Raw genomic sequence first — 27,058 nt, forward strand, 5'->3', positions numbered from 1 at the left:
AGCGCTACGAATGTCCAGTTGCATTTTCTTCAGACAGAGTGTTTCAAAACTGCTCAATCAAAAGTATGGTTTAACTCTGTTACCTGAATGCTCAGATCAGAAAGAAGTTTCACAGAATGCTTCTGTGTAGTTTATATTTGAATATATTCCTTTTTCCACTACTACTCTCTTAGCGCTCCAAATGTCCAGTTGCATTTTCTACAGAAAGAGTGTTCAGATCTGCTCAATCAAAAGTATGGTTTAACTCTGTTAGCTGAATGCACAGATCAGACAGAAGTTTCACCGAATGATTCTGTGTAATTTATATTTGAAGACATTCCTTTTTCCACTATTACCCTCTTAGCGCTCCGAATCTCCACTTGCATTTTCTACAAAAAGAGTGTTTCATAACTGCTCAATCAAAAATATGTTTTATCTCTGTTAACTGAATTTACAGATCAGAAATAAGTTTCACAGAATGCATCTGTGTAGTTTTTATTTGAAGATATTCTTTTTCCCAATGTAGGCCTCTTAGCGCTTAGCATGTCCAATTGCAGTTTCTACAGAAAGACTGTTACAGAACGGCTCAATCAAAACTAAGGTTCAACTCTTTTAGTTGAACAAACAGAACAGAAAGAAGTTTCACACAATTCTTCTGTGTAGTTTTTATTTGTAGACATTCTTTTTCCCAATATAGGCATCTTAGCGCTCAGAATGTCCAATTGCAGTTTCTACAGAAAGAGTGTTTCCGAACGGCTCAATCAAAAGTAAGGTTCAACTCTGTTAGTTGAATGCACAGAACAGAAAGAAGTTTCATACAATGCTTCGGTGTAGTTTATATTTGAACATATTCTTTTTTCCACTATTACCCACTTAGCGCTACGAATGTCCAGTTGCATTTTCTTCAGACAGAGTGTTTCAAAACTGCTCAATCAAAAGTATGGTTTAACTCTGTTACCTGAATGCTCAGATCAGAAAGAAGTTTCACAGAATGCTTCTGTGTAGTTTATATTTGAATATATTCCTTTTTCCACTACTACTCTCTTAGCGCTCCAAATGTCCAGTTGCATTTTCTACAGAAAGAGTGTTCAGATCTGCTCAATCAAAAGTATGGTTTAACTCTGTTAGCTGAATGCACAGATCAGACAGAAGTTTCACCGAATGATTCTGTGTAATTTATATTTGAAGACATTCCTTTTTCCACTATTACCCTCTTAGCGCTCCGAATCTCCACTTGCATTTTCTACAAAAAGAGTGTTTCATAACTGCTCAATCAAAAATATGTTTTATCTCTGTTAACTGAATTTACAGATCAGAAATAAGTTTCACAGAATGCATCTGTGTAGTTTTTATTTGAAGATATTCTTTTTCCCAATGTAGGCCTCTTAGCGCTTAGCATGTCCAATTGCAGTTTCTACAGAAAGACTGTTACAGAACGGCTCAATCAAAACTAAGGTTCAACTCTTTTAGTTGAACAAACAGAACAGAAAGAAGTTTCACACAATTCTTCTGTGTAGTTTTTGTTTGTAGACATTCTTTTTCCCAATATAAGCCTCTTAGCGCTCAGAATGTCCAATTGCAGTTTCTACAGAAAGTGTGTTTCAGAACGGCTCAATCAAAAGTAAGGTTCAACTCTGTTAGTTGAATGCACAGAACAGAAAGAAATTTCATACAATGCTTCTGTGTAGTTTATATTTGAACATATTCTTTTTTCCACTATTACCCACTTAGCGCTACGAATGTCCAGTTGCATTTTCTACAGACAGAGTGTTTCAAAACTGCTCAATCAAAAGTATGGTTTAACTCTGTTAGCTGAATGATCAGATCAGAAAGAAGTTTCACAGAATGCTTCTGTGTAGTTTATATTTGAATATATTCCTTTTTCCACTACTACGCTCTTAGCGCTCCAAATGTCCAGTTGCATTTTCAACAAAAAGAGTGTTCAGATCTGCTCAATCAAAAGTATGGTTTAAATCTGTTAGCTGAATGCACAGATCAGAAAGAAGTTTCACCGAATGATTCTGTGTAGTTTATATTTGAAGACATTCCTTTTTCCACTATTACCCTCTTAGCGCTCCGAATTTCCACTTGCATTTTCTACAAAAAGAGTGTTTCATAACTGCTCAATCAAAAATATGTTTTATCTCTGTTAACTGAATTTACAGATCAGAAATAAGTTTCACAGAATGCATCTGTGTAGTTTTTATTTGAAGATATTCTTTTTCCCAATGTAGGCCTCTTAGCGCTTAGCATGTCCAATTGCAGTTTCTACAGAAAGAGTGTTTCAGAACGGCTCAATCAAAAGTAAGGTTCAACTCTGTTACTTGAATGCACAGAACAGAAAGAATTTTCACAGAATGCTACTGTGTAGTTTATATTTGAATATATTCCTTTTTCCACTATTACCCTCTTAGCGCTCCGAATGTCCACTTGCATTTTCTACAGAAAGAGTGTTCAGAACTGCGCAATCAAAAGTATGGTTTAACTCTCTTAGCTTAATGAACATATCAGAAATAAGTTTCACACAATGCTTCTGTGTAGTTTTTATTTGAAGATATTATTTTTCCCATTACAGGCCTCTTAGCGCTCAGAATGTCCAATTGCAGTTTCTACAGAAAGAGTGTTTCAGAAAGGCTCAATCAAAAGTAAGGTTCAACTCTGTTATTTGAATGCACAGAACAGAAAGAAGTTTCATACAATGCTTCTGTGTAGTTTATATCTGAACATACTCTTTTTTCCACTATTACCCACTTAGCGCTACAAATGTCCAGTTGCATTTTCTACAGACAGAGTGTTTCAAAACTGCTCAATCAAAAGTATGGTTTAACTCTGTTAGCTGAATGCTCAGATCAGAAAGAAGTTTCACAGAATGCTTCTGTGTAGTTTATATTTGAATATATTCCTTTTTCCACTACTACTCTCTTAGTGCTCCAAATGTCCAGTTGCATTTTCTACAGAAAGAGTGTTCAGATCTGCTCAATCAAAAGTATGGTTTAACTCTGTTAGCTGAATGCACAGATCAGAAAGAAGTTTCACAGAATGATTCTGTGTAGTTTATATTTGGAGACATTCCTTTTTCCACTATTACCCTCTTAGCGCTCCGAATCTCCACTTGCATTTTCTACAGAAAGAGTGTTTCAGAACGTCTCAATCAAAACTAAGGTTTAACTCTTTTAGTTGAACAAACAGAACAGAAAGAAGTTTCACACAATTCTTCTGTGTAGTTTTTATTTGTAGACATTCTTTTTCCCAATATAGGCATCTTAGCGCTCAGAATGTCCAATTGCAGTTTCTACAGAAAGAGTGTTTCCGAACGGCTCAATCAAAAGTAAGGTTCAACTCTGTTAGTTGAATGCACAGAACAGAAAGAAGTTTCATACAATGCTTCTGTGTAGTTTATATTTGAATATATTCTTTTTTCCACTATTACCCACTTAGCGCTACGAATGTCCAGTTGCATTTTCTTCAGACAGAGTGTTTCAAAACTGCTCAATCAAAAGTATGGTTTAACTCTGTTACCTGAATGCTCAGATCAGAAAGAAGTTTCACAGAATGCTTCTGTGTAGTTTATATTTGAATATATTCCTTTTTCCACTACTACTCTCTTAGCGCTCCAAATGTCCAGTTGCATTTTCTACAGAAAGAGTGTTCAGATCTGCTCAATCAAAAGTATGGTTTAACTCTGTTAGCTGAATGCACAGATCAGACAGAAGTTTCACCGAATGATTCTGTGTAATTTATATTTGAAGACATTCCTTTTTCCACTATTACCCTCTTAGCGCTCCGAATCTCCACTTGCATTTTCTACAAAAAGAGTGTTTCATAACTGCTCAATCAAAAATATGTTTTATCTCTGTTAACTGAATTTACAGATCAGAAATAAGTTTCACAGAATGCATCTGTGTAGTTTTTATTTGAAGATATTCTTTTTCCCAATGTAGGCCTCTTAGCGCTTAGCATGTCCAATTGCAGTTTCTACAGAAAGACTGTTACAGAACGGCTCAATCAAAACTAAGGTTCAACTCTTTTAGTTGAACAAACAGAACAGAAAGAAGTTTCACACAATTCTTCTGTGTAGTTTTTGTTTGTAGACATTCTTTTTCCCAATATAAGCCTCTTAGCGCTCAGAATGTCCAATTGCAGTTTCTACAGAAAGTGTGTTTCAGAAAGGCTCAATCAAAAGTAAGGTTCAACTCTGTTAGTTGAATGCACAGAACAGAAAGAAATTTCATACAATGCTTCTGTGTAGTTTATATTTGAACATATTCTTTTTTCCACTATTACCCACTTAGCGCTACGAATGTCCAGTTGCATTTTCTACAGACAGAGTGTTTCAAAACTGCTCAATCAAAAGTATGGTTTAACTCTGTTAGCTGAATGATCAGATCAGAAAGAAGTTTCACAGAATGCTTCTGTGTAGTTTATATTTGAATATATTCCTTTTTCCACTACTACGCTCTTAGCGCTCCAAATGTCCAGTTGCATTTTCAACAAAAAGAGTGTTCAGATCTGCTCAATCAAAAGTATGGTTTAAATCTGTTAGCTGAATGCACAGATCAGAAAGAAGTTTCACCGAATGATTCTGTGTAGTTTATATTTGAAGACATTCCTTTTTCCACTATTACCCTCTTAGCGCTCCGAATTTCCACTTGCATTTTCTACAAAAAGAGTGTTTCATAACTGCTCAATCAAAAATATGTTTTATCTCTGTTAACTGAATTTACAGATCAGAAATAAGTTTCACAGAATGCATCTGTGTAGTTTTTATTTGAAGATATTCTTTTTCCCAATGTAGGCCTCTTAGCGCTTAGCATGTCCAATTGCAGTTTCTACAGAAAGAGTGTTTCAGAACGGCTCAATCAAAAGTAAGGTTCAACTCTGTTACTTGAATGCACAGAACAGAAAGAATTTTCACAGAATGCTACTGTGTAGTTTATATTTGAATATATTCCTTTTTCCACTATTACCCTCTTAGCGCTCCGAATGTCCACTTGCATTTTCTACAGAAAGAGTGTTCAGAACTGCGCAATCAAAAGTATGGTTTAACTCTCTTAGCTTAATGAACATATCAGAAATAAGTTTCACACAATGCTTCTGTGTAGTTTTTATTTGAAGATATTATTTTTCCCATTACAGGCCTCTTAGCGCTCAGAATGTCCAATTGCAGTTTCTACAGAAAGAGTGTTTCAGAAAGGCTCAATCAAAAGTAAGGTTCAACTCTGTTATTTGAATGCACAGAACAGAAAGAAGTTTCATACAATGCTTCTGTGTAGTTTATATCTGAACATACTCTTTTTTCCACTATTACCCACTTAGCGCTACAAATGTCCAGTTGCATTTTCTACAGACAGAGTGTTTCAAAACTGCTCAATCAAAAGTATGGTTTAACTCTGTTAGCTGAATGCTCAGATCAGAAAGAAGTTTCACAGAATGCTTCTGTGTAGTTCATATTTGGATATATTCCTTTTTCCACTACTACTCTCTTAGCGCTCCAAATGTCCAGTTGCATATTCTACAGAAAGAGTGTTCAGATCTGCTCAATCAAAAGTATGGTTTAACTCTGTTAGCTGAATGCACAGATCAGAAAGAAGTTTCACAGAATGATTCTGTGTAGTTTATATTTGGAGACATTCCTTTTTCCACTATTACCCTCTTAGCGCTGCGAATTTCCACTTGCATTTTCTACAGAAAGAGTGTTTCAGAACGGCTCAATCAAAACTAAGGTTCAACTCTTTTAGTTGAACAAACAGAACAGAAAGAAGTTTCACACAATTCTTCTGTGTAGTTTTTATTTGTAGACATTCTTTTTCCCAATATAGGCCTCTTAGCGCTCAGAATGTCCAATTGCAGTTTCTACAGAAAGAGTGTTTCCGAACGGCTCAATCAAAAGTAAGGTTCAACTCTGTTAGTTGAATGCACAGAACAGAAAGAAGTTTCATACAATGCTTCGGTGTAGTTTATATTTGAACATATTCTTTTTTCCACTATTACCCACTTAGCGCTACGAATGTCCAGTTGCATTTTCTTCAGACAGCGTGTTTCAAAACTGCTCAATCAAAAGTATGGTTTAACTCTGTTAGCTGAATGCTCAGATCAGAAAGAAGTTTCACAGAATGCTTCTGTGTAGTTTATATTTGAATATATTCCTTTTTCCACTACTACTGTCTTAGCGCTCCAAATGTCCAGTTGCATTTTCTACAGAAAGAGTGTTCAGATCTGCTCAATCAAAAGTATGGTTTAACTCTGTTAGCTGAATGCACAGATCAGACAGAAGTTTCACCGAATGATTCTGTGTAGTTTATATTTGAAGACATTCCTTTTTCCACTATGACCCTCTTAGCGCTCCGAATCTCCACTTGCATTTTCTACAAAAAGAGTGTTTCATAACTGCTCAATCAAAAATATGTTTTATCTCTGTTAACTGAATTTACAGATCAGAAATAAGTTTCACAGAATGCATCTGTGTAGTTTTTATTTGAAGATATTCTTTTTCCCAATGTAGGCCTCTTAGCGCTTAGCATGTCCAATTGCAGTTTCTACAGAAAGAGTGTTTCAGAACGGCTCAATCAAAAGTAAGGTTCAACTCTGTTAGTTGAATGCACAGAACAGAAAGAATTTTCACAGAATGCTACTGTGTAGTTTATATTTGAATATATTCCTTTTTCCACTATTACCCTCTTAGCGCTCCGAATGTCCACTTGCATTTTCTACAGAAAGAGTGTTCAGAACTGCGCAATCAAAAGTATGGTTTAACTCTGTTAGCTTAATGAACATATCAGAAATATGTTTCACACAATGCTTCTGTGTAGTTTTTATTTGAAGATATTATTTTTCCCATTACAGGCCTCTTAGCGCTCAGAATGTCCAATTGCAGTTTCTACAGAAAGAGTGTTTCAGAAAGGCTCAATCAAAATTAAGGTTCAACTCTGTTAGTTGAATGCACAGAACACAAAGAAGTTTCATACAATGCTTCTGTGTAGTTTATATTTGAACATATTCTTTTTTCCACTATTACCCACTTAGCGCTACGAATGTCCAGTTGCATTTTCTACAGACAGAGGGTTTCAAAACTGCTCAATCAAAAGTATGGTTTAACTCTGTTAGCTGAATGCTCAGATCAGAAAGAAGTTTCACAGAATGCTTCTGTGTAGTTTATATTTGAATATATTCCTTTTTCCACTACTACTCTCTTAGCGCTCCAAATGTCCAGTTGCATTTTCTACAGAAAGAGTGTTCAGATCTGCTCAATCAAAAGTATGGTTTAAATCTGTTAGCTGAATGCACAGATCAGAAAGAAGTTTCACAGAATGATTCTGTGTAGTTTATATTTGGAGACATTCCTTTTTCCACTATTACCCTCTTAGCGCTCCGAATCTCCACTTGCATTTTCTACAGAAAGACTGTTACAGAACGGCTCAATCAAAACTAAGGTTCAACTCTTTTAGTTGAACAAACAGAACAGAAAGAAGTTTCACACAATTCTTCTGTGTAGTTTTTATTTGTAGACATTCTTTTTCCCAATATAAGCCTCTTAGCGCTCAGAATGTCCAATTGCAGTTTCTACAGAAAGTGTGTTTCAGAACGGCTCAATCAAAAGTAAGGTTCAACTCTGTTAGTTGAATGCACAGAACAGAAAGAAATTTCATACAATGCTTCTGTGTAGTTTATATTTGAACATATTCTTTTTTCCACTATTACCCACTTAGCGCTACGAATGTCCAGTTGCATTTTCTACAGACAGAGTGTTTCAAAACTGCTCAATCAAAAGTATGGTTTAACTCTGTTAGCTGAATGATCAGATCAGAAAGAAGTTTCACAGAATGCTTCTGTGTAGTTTATATTTGAATATATTCCTTTTTCCACTACTACGCTCTTAGCGCTCAAAATGTCCAGTTGCATTTTCAACAAAAAGAGTGTTCAGATCTGCTCAATCAAAAGTATGGTTTAAATCTGTTAGCTGAATGCACAGATCAGAAAGAAGTTTCACCGAATTATTCTGTGTAGTTTATATTTGAAGACATTCCTTTTTCCACTATTACCCTCTTAGAGCTCCGAATTTCCACTTGCATTTTCTACGAAAAGAGTGTTTCATAACTGCTCAATCAAAAATATGTTTTATCTCTGTTAACTGAATTTACAGATCAGAAATAAGTTTCACAGAATGCATCTGTGTAGTTTTTATTTGAAGATATTCTTTTTCCCAATGTAGGCCTCTTAGCGCTTAGCATGTCCAATTGCAGTTTCTACAGAAAGAGTGTTTCAGAACGGCTCAAACAAAAGTAAGGTTCAACTCTGTTACTTGAATGCACAGAACAGAAAGAATTTTCACAGAATGCTACTGTGTAGTTTATATTTGAATATATTCCTTTTTCCACTATTACCCTCTTAGCGCTCCGAATGTCCACTTGCATTTTCTACAGAAAGAGTGTTCAGAACTGCGCAATCAAAAGTATGGTTTAACTCTGTTAGCTTAATGAACATATCAGAAGTAAGTTTCACACAATGCTTCTGTGTAGTTTTTATTTGAAGATATTATTTTTCCCAATAGAGGCCTTTTAGCGCTCAGAATGTCCAATTGCAGTTTCTACAGAAAGAGTGTTTCAGAAAGGCTCAATCAAAAGTAAGGTTCAACTCTGTTAGTTGAATGCACAGAACAGAAAGAAGTTTCATACAATGCTTCTGTGTAGTTTATATCTGAACATACTCTTTTTTCCACTATTACCCACTTAGCGCTACGAATGTCCAGTTGCATTTTCTACAGACAGAGTGTTTCAAAACTGCTCAATCAAAAGTATGGTTTAACTCTGTTAGCTGAATGCTCAGATGAGAAAGCAGTTTCACAGAATGCTTCTGTGTAGTTTATATTTGAATATATTCCTTTTTCCACTACTACGCTCTTAGCGCTCCAAATGTCCAGTTGCATTTTCAACAGAAAGAGTGTTCAGATCTGCTCAATCAAAAGTATGGTTTAACTCCGTTAGCTGAATGCACAGATCAGAAATAAGTTTCACCGAATGATTCTGTGTAGTTTATATTTGAAGACATTCCTTTTTCCACTGTTACCCTCTTAGCGCTCCGAATCTCCACTTGCATTTTCTACAAAAAGAGTGTTTCATAACTGCTCAATCAAAAATATGTTTTATCTCTGTTAACTGAATTTACAGATCAGAAATAAGTTTCACAGAATGCATCTGTGTAGTTTTTATTTGAAGATATTCTTTTTCCCAATGTAGGCCTCTTAGCGCTTAGCATGTCCAATTGCAGTTTCTACAGAAAGAGTGTTTCAGAACGGCTCAATCAAAAGTAAGGTTCAACTCTGTTAGTTGAATGCACAGAACAGAAAGAATTTTCACAGAATGCTACTGTGTAGTTTATATTTGAATATATTCCTTTTTCCATAATTACCCTCTTAGCGCTCCGAATGTCCACTTGCATTTTCTACAGAAAGAGTGTTCAGAACAGCGCAATCAAAAGTATGGTTTAACTCTGTTAGCTTAATGAACATATCAGAAATAAGTTTCACCCAATGCTTCTGTGTAGTTTTTATTTGAAGATATTATTTTTCCCAATAGAGGCCTCTTAGCGCTCAGAATGTCCAATTGCAGTTTCTACAGAAAGAGTGTTTCAGAAAGGCTCAATCAAAAGTAAGGTTCAACTCTGTTAGTTGAATGCACAGAACAGAAAAAAGTTTCATACAATGCTTCTGTGTAGTTTATATTTGAACATATTCTTTTTTCCACTATTACCCACTTAGCGCTACGAATGTCCAGTTGCATTTTCTACAGACAGAGTGTTTCAAAACTGCTCAATCAAAAGTATGGTTTAACTCTGTTAGCTGAATGCTCAGATCAGAAAGAAGTTTCACAGAATGCTTCTGTGTAGTTTATATTTGAATATATTCCGTTTTCCACTACTACTCTCTTAGCGCTCAAAATGTCCAGTTGCATTTTCAACAGAAAGAGTGTTCAGATCTGCTCAATCAAAAGTATGGTTTAACTCTGTTAGCTGAATGCACAGATCAGAAAGAAGTTTCACCGAATGATTCTTTGTAGTTTATATTTGAAGACATTCCTTTTTCCACTATTACCCTCTTAGCGCTCCGAATCTCCACTTGCATTTTCTACAAAAAGAGTGTTTCATAACTGCTCAATCAAAAATATGTTTTATCTCTGTTAACTGAATTTACAGATCAGAAATAAGTTTCACAGAATGCATCTGTGTAGTTTTTATTTGAAGATATTCTTTTTCCCAATGTAGGCCTCTTAGCGCTTAGCATGTCCAATTGCAGTTTCTACAGAAAGAGTGTTTCAGAACGGCTCAATCAAAAGTAAGGTTCAACTCTGTTAGTTGAATGCACAGAATAGAAAGGATTTTCACAGAATGCTACTGTGTAGTTTATATTTGAATATATTCCTTTTTCCACTATTACCCTCTTAGCGCTCCTAATGTCCACTTGCATTTTCTACAGAAAGAGTGTTCAGAACTGCGCAATCAAAAGTATGGTTTAACTCTGTTAGCTTAATGAACATATCAGAAATAAGTTTCACACAATGCTTCTGTGTAGTTTTTATTTGAAGATATTATTTTTCCCAATAGAGGCCTCTTAGCGCTCAGAATGTCCAATTGCAGTTTCTACAGAAAGAGTGTTTCAGAAAGGCTCAATCAAAAGTAAGGTTCAACTCTGTTAGTTGAATGCACAGAACAGAAAGAATTTTCACACAATGATTCTGTGTAGTTTATATTTGAATATATACTTTTTTCCACTATTACCCACTTAGCGCTACGAATGTCCAGTTGCATTTTCTACAGACAGAGTGTTTCAAAACTGCTCAATCAAAAGTATGGTTTAACTCTGTTAGCTGAATGCTCAGATCAGAAAGAAGTTTCACAGAATGCTTCTGTGTAGTTTATATTTGAATATATTCCTTTTTCCACTACTACTCCCTTAGCGCTCCAAATGTCCAGTTGCATTTTCTACAGAAAGAGTGTTCAGATCTGCTCAATCAAAAGTATGGTTTAACTCTGTTAGCTGAATGCACAGATCAGAAAGAAGTTTCACAGAATGATTCTGTGTAGTTTATATTTGGAGACATTCCTTTTTTCCACTATTACCCTCTTAGCGCTCCGAATCTCCACTTGCATTTTCTACAGAAAGAGTGTTTCAGAACGGTTCAATCAAAACAAAGGTTCAACTCTTTTAGTTGAACAAACAGAACAGAAAGAAGTTTCACACAATTCTTCTGTGTAGTTTTTATTTGTAGACATACTTTTTCCCAATATAGGCCTCTTAGCGCTCAGAATGTCCAATTGCAGTTTCTACAGAAAGAGTGTTTCAGAACGGCTCAATCAAAAGTAAGGTTCAACTCTGTTAGTTGAATGCACAGAACAGAAAGTAGTTTCATATAATGCTTCTGTGTAGTTTATATTTGAACATATTCTTTTTTCCACTATTACCCACTTAGCGCTAAGAATGTCCAGTTGCATTTTCTACAGACAGAGTGTTTCAAAACTGCTCAATCAAAAGTATGGTTTAACTCTGTTAGCTGAATGCTCAGATCAGAAAGAAGTTTCACAGAATGCTTCTGTGTAGTTTATATTTGAATATATTACTTTTTAATCTACTACGCTCTTAGCGCTCCAAATGTCCAGTTGCATTTTCTACAGATAGAGTGTTCAGATCTGCTCAATCAAAAGTATGGTTTAACTCTGTTAGCTGAATGCACAGATCAGAAAGAAGTTTCACCGAATGATTCTGTGTAGTTTATATTTGAAGACATTCCTTTTTCCACTATTACCCCCTTAGCGCTCCGAATCTCCACTTGCATTTTCTACAAAAAGAGTGTTACATAACTGCTCAATCAAAAATATGTTTTATCTCTGTTAACTGAATTTACAGATCAGAAATAAGTTCCACAGAATGCATCTGTGTAGTTTTTATTTGAAGATATTCTTTTTCCCAATGTAGGCCTCTTAGCGCTTAGCATGTCCAATTGCAGTTTCTACAGAAAGAGTGTTTCAGAACGGCTCAATCAAAATTAAGGTTCAACTCTGTTAGTTGAATGCACAGAACAGAAAGAATTTTCACAGAATGCTACTGTGTAGTTTATGTTTGAATATATTCCTTTTTCCACTATTACCCTCTTAGCGCTCCGAATGTCCAATTGCATTTTCTACAGAAAGAGTGTTCAGAACTGCGCAATCAAAAGTATGGTTTAACTCTGTTAGCTTAATGAACATATCAGAAATAAGTTTCACACAATGCTTCTGTGTAGTTTTTATTTGAAGATATTATTTTTCCCAATAGAGGCCTCTTAGCGCTCAGAATATCCAATTGCAGTTTCTACAGAAAGAGTGTTTCAGAAAGGCTCAATCAAAAGTAAGGTTCAACTCTGTTAGTTGAATGCACAGAACAGAAAGAAGTTTCATACAATGCTTCCGTGTAGTTTATATTTGAACATATTCTTTTTTCCACTATTACCCACTTAGCGCTACGAATGTCCAGTTGCATTTTCTACAGACAGAGTGTTTCAAAACTCCTCAATCAAAAGTATGGTTTAACTCTGTTAGCTGAATGCTCAGATCAGAAAGATGTTTCACAGAATGCTTCTGTGTAGTTTATATTTGAATATATTCCTTTTTCCACTACTACTCTCTTAGCGCTCCAAATGTCCAGTTGCATTTTCTACAGAAAGAGAGTTCAGATCTGCTCAATCAAAAGTATGGTTTAACTCTGTTAGCTGAATGCACAGATCAGAAAGAAGTTTCACAGAAAGATTCTGTGTAGTTTATATTTGGAGACATTCCTTTTTCCACTATTACCCTGTTAGCGCTCCGAATCTCCACTTGCATTTTCTACAGAAAGAGTGTTTCAGAACGGCACAATCAAAACTAAGGTTCAACTCTTTTAGTTGAACAAACAGAACAGAAAGAAGTTTCACACAATTCTTCTGTGTAGTTTTTATTTGTAGACATTCTTTTTCCCAATATAGGCCTCTTAGCGCTCAGAATGTCCAATTGCAGTTTCTACAGAAAGAGTGTTTCAGAACGGCTCAATCAAAAGTAAGGTTCAACTCTGTTAGTTGAATGCACAGAACAGAAAGAAGTTTCATACAATGCTTCTGTGTAGTTTATATTTGAACATATTCTTTTTTCCACTATTACCCACTTAGCGCTACGAATGTCCAGTTGCATTTTCTACAGACAGAGGGTTTCAAAACTGCTCAATCAAAAGTATGGTTTAACTCTGTTAGCTGAATGCTCAGATCAGAAAGAAGTTTCACAGAATGCTTCTGTGTAGTTTATATTTGAATATATTCCTTTTTCCACTACTACTCTCTTAGCGCTCCAAATGTCCAGTTGCATTTTCTACAGAAAGAGAGTTCAGATCTGCTCAATCAAAAGTATGGTTTAACTCTGTTAGCTGAATGCACAGATCAGAAAGAAGTTTCACAGAATGATTCTGCGTAGTTTATATTTGGAGACATTACTTTTTCCACTATTACCCTCTTAGCGCTCCGAATCTCCACTTGCATTTTCTACAGAAAGAGTGTTTCAGAACGGCTCAATCAAAACTAAGGTTCAACTCTTTTAGTTGAACAAACAGAACAGAAAGTAGTTTCACACAATTCTTCTGTGTAGTTTTTATTTGTAGACATTCTTTTTCCCAATATAGGCCTCTTAGCGCTCAGAATGTCCAATTGCAGTTTCTACAGAAAGAGTGTTTCAGAACGGCTCAATCAAAAGTAAGGTTCAACTCTGTTAGTTGAATGCGCAGAACAGAAAGAAGTTTCATACAATGCTTCTGTGTAGTTTATATTTGAACATATTCTTTTTTCCACTATTACCCACTTAGCGCTACGAATGTCCAGTTGCATTTTCTACAGACAGAGTGTTTCCAAACTGCTCAATCAAAAGTATGGTTTAACTCTGTTAGCTGAATGCTCAGATCAGAAAGAAGTTTCACAGAATGCTTCTGTGTAGTTTATATTTGAATATATTCCTTTTTCCACTACTACGCTCTTAGCGCTCCAAATGTCCAGTTGCATTTTCTAGAGAAAGAGTGTTCAGATCTGCTCAATCAACAGTATGGTTTAACTCTGTTAGCTGAATGCACAGATCAGAAAGAAATTTCACCGAATGATTCTGTGTAGTTTATATTTGAAGACATTCCTTTTTCCACTATTACCCTCTTAGCGCTCCGAATCTCCACTTGCATTTTCTACAAAAAGAGTGATTCATAACTGCTAAATCAAAAATATGCTTTATCTCTGTTAACAGAATTTACAGATCAGAAATAAGTTTCACAGAATGCATCTGTGTAGTTTTTATTTGAAGATATTCTTTTTCCCAATGTAGGTCTCTTAGCGCTTAGCATGTCCAATTGCAGTTTCTACAGAAAGAGTGTTTCAGAACGGCTCAATCAAAAGTAAGGTTCAACTCTGTTAGTTGAATGCACAGAACAGAAAGAATTTTCACAGACTGCTACTGTGTAGTTTATATTTGAATATATTCCTTTTTCCACTATTACCCTCTTAGCGCTGCGAATGTCCACTTGCATTTTCTACAGAAAGAGTGTTCAGAAATGCGCAATCAAAAGTATGGTTTAACTCTGTTAGCTTAATGAACATATCAGAAGTAAGTTTCACACAATGCTTCTGTGTAGTTTTTATTTGAAGATATTATTTTTCCCAATAGAGGCCTCTTAGCGCTCAGAATGTCCAATTGCAGTTTCTACAGAAAGAGTGTTTCAGAAAGGCTCAATCAAAAGTAAGGTTCAACTCTGTTAGTTGAATGCACAGAACAGAAAGAAGTTTCATACAATGCTTCTGTGTAGTTTATATTTGAACATACTCTTTTTTCCACTATTACCCACTTAGCGCTACGAATGTCCAGTTGCATTTTCTACAGACAGAGTGTTTCAAAACTGCTCAATCAAAAGTATGGTTTAACTCTGTTAGCTGAATGCTCAGATCAGAAAGAAGTTTCACAGAATGCTTCTGTGTAGTTTATATTTGAATATATTCCTTTTTCCACTACTACTCTCTTAGCGCTCCAAATGTCCAGTTGCATTTTTTACAGAAAGAGTGTTCAGATCTGCTCAATCAAAAGTATGGTTTAACTCTGTTAGCTGAATGCACAGATCAGAAAGAAGTTTCACAGAATGATTCTGTGTAGTTTATATTTGGAGACATTCCTTTTTCCACTATTACCCTCTTAGCGCTCCGAATCTCCACTTGCATTTTCTACAGAAAGAGTGTTTCAGAACGGCTCAATCAAAACTAAGGTTCAACTCTTTTAGTTGAACAAACAGAACAGAAAGAAGTTTCACACAATTCTTCTGTGTAGTTTTTATTTGTAGACATTCTTTTTCCCAATATAGGCCTCTTAGCGCTCAGAATGTCCAATTGCAGTTTCTACAGAAAGAGTGTTTCAGAACGGCTCAATCAAAAGTAAGGTTCAACTCTGTTAGTTGAATGCACAGAACAGAAAGAAGTTTCACAGAATGCTTCTGTGTAGTTTATATTTGAACATATTATTTTTTCCACTATTACCCACTTAGCGCTACGAATGTCCAGTTGCATTTTCTACAGACAGAGTGTTTCAAAACTGCTCAATCAAAAGTATGGTTTAACTCTGTTAGCTGAATGCTCAGATCAGAAAGAAGTTTCACAGAATGCTTCTGTGTAGTTTATATTTGAATATATTCCTTTTTCCACTACTACGCTCTTAGCGCTCCAAATGTCCAGTTGCATTTTCTACAGAAAGAGTGTTCAGATCTGCTCAATCAAAAGTATGTTTTAACTCTGTTAGCTGAATGCACAGATCAGAAAGAAGTTTCACCGAATGATTCTGTGTAGTTTATATTTGAAGACATTCCTTTTTCCACTATTACCCTCTTAGCGCTCCGAATCTCCACTTGCATTTTCTACAAAAAGAGTGTTTCATAACTGCTCAATCAAAAATATGTTTTATCTCTGTTAACTGAATTTACAGATCAGAAATAAGTTTCACAGAATGCATCTGTGTAGTTTTTATTTGAAGATATTCTTTTTCCCAATGTAGGCCTCTTAGCGCTTAGCATGTCCAATTGCAGTTTCTACAGAAAGAGTGTTTCAGAACGGCTCAATCAAAAGTAAGGTTCAACTCTGTTAGTTGAATGCACAGAACAGAAAGAATTTTCACAGAATGCTACTGTGTAGTTTATATTTGAATATATTCCTTTTTGTACTATTACCCTCTTAGCGCTCCGAATGTCCACTTGCATTTTCTACAGAAAGAGTGTTCAGAACTGCGCAATCCAAAGTATGGTTTAACTCTGTTAGCTTAATGAACATATCAGAAATAAGTTTCACACAATGCTTCTGTGTAGTTTTTATCTGAAGATATTATTTTTCCCAATAGAGGCCTCTTAGCGCTCAGAATGTCCAATTGCAGTTTCTACAGAAAGAGTGTTTCAGAAAGGTTCAATCAAAAGTAAGGTTCAACTCTGTTAGTTGAATGCACAGAACAGAAAGAAGTTTCATACAATGCTTCTGTGTAGTTTATATTTGAACATATTCTTTTTTCCACTATTACCCACTTAGCGCTACGAATGTCCAGTTGCATTTTCTACAGACAGAGTGTTTCAAAACTGCTCAGTGAAAAGTATGGTTTAACTCTGTTAGCTGAATGCTCAGATCAGAAAGAAGTTTCACAGAATGCTTCTGTGTACTTTATATTTGAATATATTCCTTTTTCCACTACTACTCTCTTAGCGCTCCAAATGTCCAGTTGCATTTTCTACAGAAAGAGTGTTCAGATCTGCTCAATCAAAAGTATGGTTTAAATCTGTTAGCTGAAAGCACAGATCAGAAAGAAGTTTCACAGAATGATTCTGTGTAGTTTATATTTGGAGACATTCCTTTTTCCACTATTACCCTCTTAGCGCTCCGAATCTCCACTTGCATTTTCTACAGAAAGAGTGTTTCAGAACGGCTCAATCAAAACTAAGGTTCAACTCTTTTAGTTGAACAAACAGAACAGAAAGAAGTTTCACACAATTCTTCTGTGTAGTTTTTATTTGTAGACATTCTTTTTTCCAATATAGGCCTCTTAGCGCTCAGAATGTCCAATTGCAGTTTCTACAGAAAGAGTGTTTCAGAACGGCTCAATCAAAAGTAAGGTTCAACTCTGTTAGTTGAATGCACAGAACAGAAAGAAGTTTCATACAATGCTTCTGTGTAGTTCATATTTGAACATATTCTTTTTTCCACTATTACCCAATTAGCGCTACGAATGTCCAGTTGCATTTTCTACAGACAGAGTGTTTCAAAACTGCTCAATCAAAAGTATGGTTTAACTCTGTTAGCTGAATGCTCAGAACAGAAAGAAGTTTCACAGAATGCTTCTGTGTAGTTTATATTTGAATATATTCCTTTTTCCACTACTACTCTCTTAGCGCTCAAAATGTCAAGTTGCATTTTCTACAGAAAGAGTGTTCAGATCTGCTCAATCAATAGTATGGTTTAACTCTGTTAACTGAATGCACAGATCAGAAAGAAGTTTCACAGAATGATTCTGTGTAGTTTATATTTGGAGACATTCCTTTTTCCACTATTACCCTCTTAGCGCTCCGAATCTCCACTTGCATTTTCTACAGAAAGAGTGTTTCAGAACGGCTCAATCAAAACAAACGTTCAACTCTTTTAGTTGAACAAACAGAACAGAAAGAAGTTTCACACAATTCTTCTGTGTAGTTTTTATTTGTAGACATTCTTTTTCCCAATATAGGCCTCTTAGCGCTCAGAATGTCCAATTGCAGTTTCTACAGAAAGAGTGTTTCAGAACGGCTCAATCAAAAGTAAGGTTCAACTCTGTTAGTTGAATGCACAGAACAGAAAGAAGTTTCATACAATGCTTCTGTGTAGTTCATATTTGAACATATTCTTTTTTCCACTATTTCCCAATTAGCGCTACGAATGTCCAGTTGCATTTTCTACAGACAGAGTGTTTCAAAACTGCTCAATCAAAATTATGGTTTAACTCTGTTAGCTGAATGCTCAGATCAGAAAGAAGTTTCACAGAATGCTTCTGTGTAGTTTATATTTGAATATATTCCTTTTTCCACTACTACGCTCTTAGCGCTCCAAATGTCCAGTTGCATTTTCTACAGATAGAGTGTTCAGATCTGCTCAATCAAAAGTATGGTTTAACTCTGTTAGCTGAATGCACAGATCAGAAAGAAGTTTCACCGAATGATTCTGTGTAGTTTATATTTGAAGACATTCCTTTTTCCACTATTACCCTCTTAGCGCTCCGAATCTCCACTTGCATTTTCTACAAAAAGAGTGTTTCATAACTGCTCAATCAAAAATATGTTTTATCTCTGTTAACTGAATTTACAGATCAGAAATAAGTTTCACAGAATGCATCTGTGTAGTTTTTATTTGAAGATATTCTTTTTCCCAATGTAGGACTCTTAGCGCTTAGCATGTCCAATTGCAGTTTCTACAGAAAGAGTGTTTCAGAACGGCTCAATCAAAAGTAAGGTTCAACTCTGTTAGTTGAATGCACAGAACAGAAAGAATTTTCACAGAATGCTACTGTGTAGTTTATATTTGAATATATTCCTTTTTCCACTATTACCCTCTTAGCGCTCCGAATGTCCACTTGCATTTTCTACAGAAAGAGTTTTCAGAACTGCGCAATCCAAAGTATGGTATAACTCTGTTAGCTTAATGAACATATCAGAAATAAGTTTAACACAATGCTTCTGTGTAGTTTTTATTTGAAGATATTATTTTTCCCAATAGAGGCCTCTTAGCGCTCAGAATGTCCAATTGCAGTTTCTACAGAAAGAGTGTTTCAGAAAGGCTCAATCAAAAGTAAGGTTCAACTCTGTTAGTTGAATGCACAGAACAGAAAGAAGTTTCACAGAATGCTTCTGTGTAGTTTATATTTGAACATATTATTTTTTCCACTATTACCCACTTAGCGCTACGAATGTCCAGTTGCATTTTCTACAGACAGAGTGTTTCAAAACTGCTCAATCAAAAGTATGGTTTAACTCTGTTAGCTGAATGCTCAGATCAGAAAGAAGTTTCACAGAATGCTTCTGTGTAGTTTATATTTGAATATATTCCTTTTTCCACTACTACGCTCTTAGCGCTCCAAATGTCCAGTTGCATTTTCTACAGAAAGAGTGTTCAGATCTGCTCAATCAAAAGTATGTTTTAACTCTGTTAGCTGAATGCACAGATCAGAAAGAAGTTTCACCGAATGATTCTGTGTAGTTTATATTTGAAGACATTCCTTTTTCCACTATTACCCTCTTAGCGCTCTGAATCTTCACTTGCATTTTCTACAAAAAGAGTGTTTCATAACTGCTCAATCAAAAATATGTTTTATCTCTGTTAACTGAATTTACAGATCAGAAATAAGTTTCACAGAATGCATCTGTGTAGTTTTTATTTGAAGATATTCTTTTTCCCAATGTAGGCCTCTTAGCGCTTAGCATGTCCAATTGCAGTTTCTACAGAAAGAGTGTTTCAGAACGGCTCAATCAAAAGTAAGGTTCAACTCTGTTAGTTGAATGCACAGAACAGAAAGAATTTTCACAGAATGCTACTGTGTAGTTTATATTTGAATATATTCCTTTTTGTACTATTACCCTCTTAGCGCTCCGAATGTCCACTTGCATTTTCTACAGAAAGAGTGTTCAGAACTGCGCAATCCAAAGTATGGTTTAACTCTGTTAGCTTAATGAACATATCAGAAATAAGTTTCACACAATGCTTCTGTGTAGTTTTTATCTGAAGATATTATTTTTCCCAATAGAGGCCTCTTAGCGCTCAGAATGTCCAATTGCAGTTTCTACAGAAAGAGTGTTTCAGAAAGGCTCAATCAAAAGTAAGGTTCAACTCTGTTGGTTGAATGCACAGAACAGAAAGAAGTTTCATACAATGCTTCTGTGTAGTTTATATTTGAACATATTCTTTTTTCCACTATTACCCACTTAGCGCTACGAATGTCCAGTTGCATTTTCTACAGACAGAGTGTTTCAAAACTGCTCAGTGAAAAGTATGGTTTAACTCTGTTAGCTGAATGCTCAGATCAGAAAGAAGTTTCACAGAATGCTTCTGTGTAGTTTATATTTGAATATATTCCTTTTTCCACTACTACTCTCTTAGCGCTCCAAATGTCCAGTTGCATTTTCTACAGAAAGAGTGTTCAGATCTGCTCAATCAAAAGTATGGTTTAAATCTGTTAGCTGAAAGCACAGATCAGAAAGAAGTTTCACAGAATGATTCTGTGTAGTTTATATTTGGAGACATTCCTTTTTCCACTATTAACCTCTTAGCGCTCCGAATCTCCACTTGCATTTTCTACAGAAAGAGTGTTTCAGAACGGCTCAATCAAAACTAAGGCTCAACTCTTTTAGTTGAACAAACAGAACAGAAAGAAGTTTCACACAATTCTTCTGTGTAGTTTTTATTTGTAGACATTCTTTTTCCCAATATAGGCCTCTTAGCGCTCAGAATGTCCAATTGCAGTTTCTACAGAAAGAGTGTTTCAGAACGGCTCAATCAAAAGTAAGGTTCAACTCTGTTAGTTGAATGCACAGAACAGAAAGAAGTTTCATACAATGCTTCTGTGTAGTTCATATTTGAACATATTCTTTTTTCCACTATTTCCCAATTAGCGCTACGAATGTCCAGTTGCATTTTCTACAGACAGAGTGTTTCAAAACTGCTCAATCAAAATTATGGTTTAACTCTGTTAGCTGAATGCTCAGATCAGAAAGAAGTTTCACAGAATGCTTCTGTGTAGTTTATATTTGAATATATTCCTTTTTCCACTACTACGCTCTTAGCGCTCCAAATGTCCAGTTGCATTTTCTACAGATAGAGTGTTCAGATCTGCTCAATCAAAAGTATGGTTTAACTCTGTTAGCTGAATGCACAGATCAGAAAGAAGTTTCACCGAATGATTCTGTGTAGTTTATATTTGAAGACATTCCTTTTTCCACTATTACCCTCTTAGCGCTCCGAATCTCCACTTGCATTTTCTACAAAAAGAGTGTTTCATAACTGCTCAATCAAAAATATGTTTTATCTCTGTTAACTGAATTTACAGATCAGAAATAAGTTTCACAGAATGCATCTGTGTAGTTTTTATTTGAAGATATTCTTTTTCCCAATGTAGGACTCTTAGCGCTTAGCATGTCCAATTGCAGTTTCTACAGAAAGAGTGTTTCAGAACGGCTCAATCAAAAGTAAGGTTCAACTCTGTTAGTTGAATGCACAGAACAGAAAGAATTTTCACAGAATGCTACTGTGTAGTTTATATTTGAATATATTCCTTTTTCCACTATTACCCTCTTAGCGCTCCGAATGTCCACTTGCATTTTCTACAGAAAGAGTTTTCAGAACTGCGCAATCCAAAGTATGGTATAACTCTGTTAGCTTAATGAACATATCAGAAATAAGTTTAACACAATGCTTCTGTGTAGTTTTTATTTGAAGATATTATTTTTCCCAATAGAGGCCTCTTAGCGCTCAGAATGTCCAATTGCAGTTTCTACAGAAAGAGTGTTTCAGAAAGGCTCAATCAAAAGTAAGGTTCAACTCTGTTAGTTGAATGCACAGAACAGAAAGAAGTTTCATGCAATGCTTCTGTGTAGTTTATATTTGAACATACTCTTTTTTCCACTATTACCCACTTAGCGCTACGAATGTCCAGTTGCATTTTCTACAGACAGAGTGTTTCAAAACTGCTCAATCAAAAGTATGGTTTAACTCTGTTAGCTGAATGCTCAGATCAGAAAGAAGTTTCACAGAATGCTTCTGTGTAGTTTATATTTGAATATATTCCTTTTTCCACTGCTACTCTCTTAGCGCTCCAAATGTCCAGTTGCATTTTCTACAGAAAGAGTGTTCAGATCTGCTCAATCAAAAGTATGGTTTAACTCTGTTCGCTGAATGCACAGATCAGAAAGAAGTTTCACAGAATGATTCTGTGTAGTTTATATTTGGAGACATTCCTTTTTCCACTATTACCCTCTTAGCGCTCCGAATCTCCACTTGCATTTTCTACAGAAAGAGTGTTTCAGAATGGCTCAATCAAAACAAAGGTTCAACTCTTTTAGTTGAACAAACAGAACAGAAAGAAGTTTCACACAATTCTTCTGTGTAGTTTTTATTTGTAGACATTCTTTTTCCCAATATAGGCCTCTTAGCGCTCAGAATGTCCAATTGCAGTTTCTACAGAAAGAGTGTTTCAGAACGGCTCAATCAAAAGTAAGGTTCAACTCTGTTAGTTGAATGCACAGAACAGAAAGAAGTTTCACAGAATGCTTCTGTGTAGTTTATATTTGAACATATTCTTTTTTCCACTATTACCCACTTAGCGCTACGAATGTCCAGTTGCATTTTCTACAGACAGAGTGTTTCAAAACTGCTCAATCAAAAGTATGGTTTAACTCTGTTAGCTGAATGCTCAGATCAGAAAGAAGTTTCACAGAATGCTTCTGTGTAGTTTATATTTGAATATATTACTTTTTCCACTACTACGCTCTTAGCGCTCCATATGTCCAGTTGCATTCTCTACAGAAAGAGTGTTCAGATCTGCTCAATCAAAAGTATGGTTTAACTCTGTTAGCTGAATCCACAGATCAGAAAGAAGTTTCACCGAATGATTCTGTGTAGTTTATATTTGAAGACATTCCTTTTTCCACTATTACCCTCTTAGCGCTCCGAATGTCCACTTGCATTTTCTACAAAAAGAGTGTTTCATAACTGCTCAATCAAAAATATGTTTTATCTCTGTTAACTGAATTTACAGATCAGAAATAAGTTTCACAGAATGCATCTGTGTAGTTTTTATTTGAAGATATTATTTTTCCCAATAGAGGCCTCTTAGCGCTCAGAATGTCCAATTGCAGTTTCTACAGAAAGAGTGTTTCAGAAAGGCTCAATCAAAAGTAAGGTTCAACTCTGTTAGTTGAATGCACAGAACAGAAAGAAGTTTCATACAATGCTTCTGTGTAGTTTATATTTGAACATACTCTTTTTTCCACTATTACCCACTTAGCGCTACGAATGTCCAGTTGCATTTTCTACAGACAGAGTGTTTCAAAACTGCTCAATCAAAAGTATGGTTTAACTCTGTTAGCTGAATGCTCAGATCAGAAAGAAGTTTCACAGAATGATTCTGTGTAGTTTATATTTGGAGACATTCCTTTTTCCACTATTACCCTCTTAGCGCTCCGAATCTCCACTTGCATTTTCTACAGAAAGAGTGTTTCAGAATGGCTCAATCAAAACAAAGGTTCAACTCTTTTAGTTGAACAAACAGAACAGAAAGAAGTTTCACACAATTCTTCTGTGTAGTTTTTATTTGTAGACATTCTTTTTCCCAATATAGGCCTCTTAGCGCTCAGAATGTCCAATTGCAGTTTCTACAGAAAGAGTGTTTCAGAACGGCTCAATCAAATGTAAGGTTCAACTCTGTTAGTTGAATGCACAGAACAGAAAGAAGTTTCACAGAATGCTTCTGTGTAGTTTATATTTGAACATATTCTTTTTTCCACTATTACCCACTTAGCGCTACGAATGTCCAGTTGCATTTTCTACAGACAGAGTGTTTCAAAACTGCTCAATCAAAAGTATGGTTTAACTCTGTTAGCTGAATGCTCAGATCAGAAAGAAGTTTCACAGAATGCTTCTGTGTAGTTTATATTTGAATATATTCCTTTTTCCACTACTACGCTCTTAGCGCTCCATATGTCCAGTTGCATTCTCTACAGAAAGAGTGTTCAGATCTGCTCAATCAAAAGTATGGTTTAACTCTGTTAGCTGAATCCACAGATCAGAAAGAAGTTTCACCGAATGATTCTGTGTAGTTTATATTTGAAGACATTCCTTTTTCCACTATTACCCACTTAGCGCTCCGAATCTCCACTTGCATTTTCTACAAAAAGAGTGTTTCATAACTGCTCAATCAAAAATATGTTTTATCTCCGTTAACTGAATTTACAGATCAGAAATAAGTTTCACAGAATGCATCTGTGTAGTTTTTATTTGAAGATATTCTTTTTCCCAATGTAGGCCTCTTAGCGCTTAGCATGTCCAATTGCAGTTTCTACAGAAAGAGCGTTTCAGAACGGCTCAATCAAAAGTGAGGTTCAACTCTGTTAGTTGAATGCACAGAACAGAAAGAATTTTCACAGAATGCTACTGTGTAGTTTATATTTGAATATATTCCTTTTTCCACTATTACCCTCTTAGCGCGCCGAATGTCCACTTGCATTTTCTACAGAAAGAGTGTTCAGAACTGCGCAATCAAAAGTATGGTTTAACTCTGTTAGCTTAATGAACATATCAGAAATAAGTTTCACACAATGCTTCTGTGTAGTTTTTATCTGAAGATATTATTTTTCCCAATAGAGGCCTCTTAGCGCTCAGAATGTCCAATTGCAGTTTCTACAGAAAGAGTGTTTCAGAAAGGCTCAATCAAAAGTAAGGTTCAACTCTGTTAGTTGAATGCACAGAACAGAAAGAAGTTTCATACAATGCTTCTGTGTAGTTTATATTTGAACATATTCTTTTTTCCACTATTACCCACTTAGCGCTACGAATGTCCAGTTGCATTTTCTACAGACAGAGTGTTTCAAAACTGCTCAGTGAAAAGTATGGTTTAACTCTGTTAGCTGAATGCTCAGATCAGAAAGAAGTTTCACAGAATGCTTCTGTGTAGTTTATATTTGAATATATTCCTTTTTCCACTACTACTCTCTTAGCGCTCCAAATGTCCAGTTGCATTTTCTACAGAAAGAGTGTTCAGATCTGCTCAATCAAAAGTATGGTTTAACTCTGTTAGCTGAATGCACAGATCAGAAAGAAGTTTCACCGAATGATTCTTTGTAGTTTATATTTGAAGACATTCCATTTTCCACTATTACCCTCTTAGCGCTCCGAATCTCCACTTGCGTTTTCTACAAAAAGAGTGTTTCATAACTGCTCAATCAAAAATATGTTTTATCTCTGTTAACTGAATTTACAGTTCAGAAATAAGTTTCACAGAATGCATCTGTGTAGTTTTTATTTGAAGATATTCTTTTTCCCAATGTAGGCCTCTTAGCGCTTAGCATGTCCAATTGCAGTTTCTACAGAAAGAGTGTTTCAGAACGGCTCAATCAAAAGTAAGGTTCAACTCTGTTAGTTGAATGCACAGAAAAGAAAGAATTTTCACAGAATGCTACTGTGTAGTTTATATTTGAATATATTCCTTTTTCCACTATTACCCTCTTAGCGCTCCGAATGTCCACTTGCATTTTCTACAAAAAGAGTGTTTCATAACTGCTCAATCAAAAATATGTTTTATCTCTGTTAACTGAATTTACAGATCAGAAATAAGTTTCACAGAATGCATCTGTGTAGTTTTTATTTGAAGATATTATTTTTCCCAATAGAGGCCTCTTAGCGCTCAGAATGTCCAATTGCAGTTTCTACAGAAAGAGTGTTTCAGAAAGGCTCAATCAAAAGTAAGGTTCAACTCTGTTAGTTGAATGCACAGAACAGAAAGAAGTTTCATACAATGCTTCTGTGTAGTTTATATTTGAACATACTCTTTTTTCCACTATTACCCACTTAGCGCTACGAATGTCCAGTTGCATTTTCTACAGACAGAGTGTTTCAAAACTGCTCAATCAAAAGTATGGTTTAACTCTGTTAGCTGAATGCTCAGATCAGAAAGAAGTTTCACAGAATGATTCTGTGTAGTTTATATTTGGAGACATTCCTTTTTCCACTATTACCCTCTTAGCGCTCCGATTCTCCACTTGCATTTTCTACAGAAAGAGTGTTTCAGAATGGCTCAATCAAAACAAAGGTTCAACTCTTTTAGTTGAACAAACAGAACAGAAAGAAGTTTCACACAATTCTTCTGTGTAGTTTTTATTTGTAGACATTCTTTTTCCCAATATGGGCCTCTTAGCGCTCAGAATGTCCAATTGCAGTTTCTACAGAAAGAGTGTTTCAGAACGGCTCAATCAAAAGTAAGGTTCAACTCTGTTAGTTGAATGCACAGAACAGAAAGAAGTTTCACAGAATGCTTCTGTGTAGTTTATATTTGAACATATTCTTTTTTCCACTATTACCCACTTAGCGCTACGAATGTCCAGTTGCATTTTCTACAGACAGAGTGTTTCAAAACTGCTCAATCAAAAGTATGGTTTAACTCTGTTAGCTGAATGCTCAGATCAGAAAGAAGTTTCACAGAATGCTTCTGTGTAGTTTATATTTGAATATATTCCTTTTTCCACTACTACGCTCTTAGCGCTCCATATGTCCAGTTGCATTCTCTACAGAAAGAGTGTTCAGATCTGCTCAATCAAAAGTATGGTTTAACTCTGTTAGCTGAATCCACAGATCAGAAAGAAGTTTCACCGAATGATTCTGTGTAGTTTATATTTGAAGACATTCCTTTTTCCACTATTACCCACTTAGCGCTCCGAACCTCCACTTGCATTTTCTACAAAAAGAGTGTTTCATAACTGCTCAATCAAAAATATGTTTTATCTCCGTTAACTGAATTTACAGATCAGAAATAAGTTTCACAGAATGTATCTGTGTAGTTTTTATTTGAAGATATTCTTTTTCCCAATGTAGGCCTCTTAGCGCTTAGCATGTCCAATTGCAGTTTCTACAGAAAGAGCGTTTCAGAACGGCTCAATCAAAAGTAAGGTTCAACTCTGTTAGTTGAATGCACAGAACAGAAAGAATTTTCACAGAATGCTACTGTGTAGTTTATATTTGAATATATTCCTTTTTCCACTATTACCCTCTTAGCGCGCCGAATGTCCACTTGCATTTTCTACAGAAAGAGTGTTCAGAACTGCGCAATCAAAAGTATGGTTTAACTCTGTTAGCTTAATGAACATATCAGAAATAAGTTTCACACAATGCTTCTGTGTAGTTTTTATCTGAAGATATTATTTTTCCCAATAGAGGCCTCTTAGCGCTCAGAATGTCCAATTGCAGTTTCTACAGAAAGAGTGTTTCAGAAAGGCTCAATCAAAAGTAAGGTTCAACTCTGTTAG

Source organism: Symphalangus syndactylus, chromosome 13 (genome assembly GCF_028878055.3).
Source record: "Symphalangus syndactylus isolate Jambi chromosome 13, NHGRI_mSymSyn1-v2.1_pri, whole genome shotgun sequence".
NCBI lineage: Eukaryota > Metazoa > Chordata > Mammalia > Primates > Hylobatidae > Symphalangus > Symphalangus syndactylus.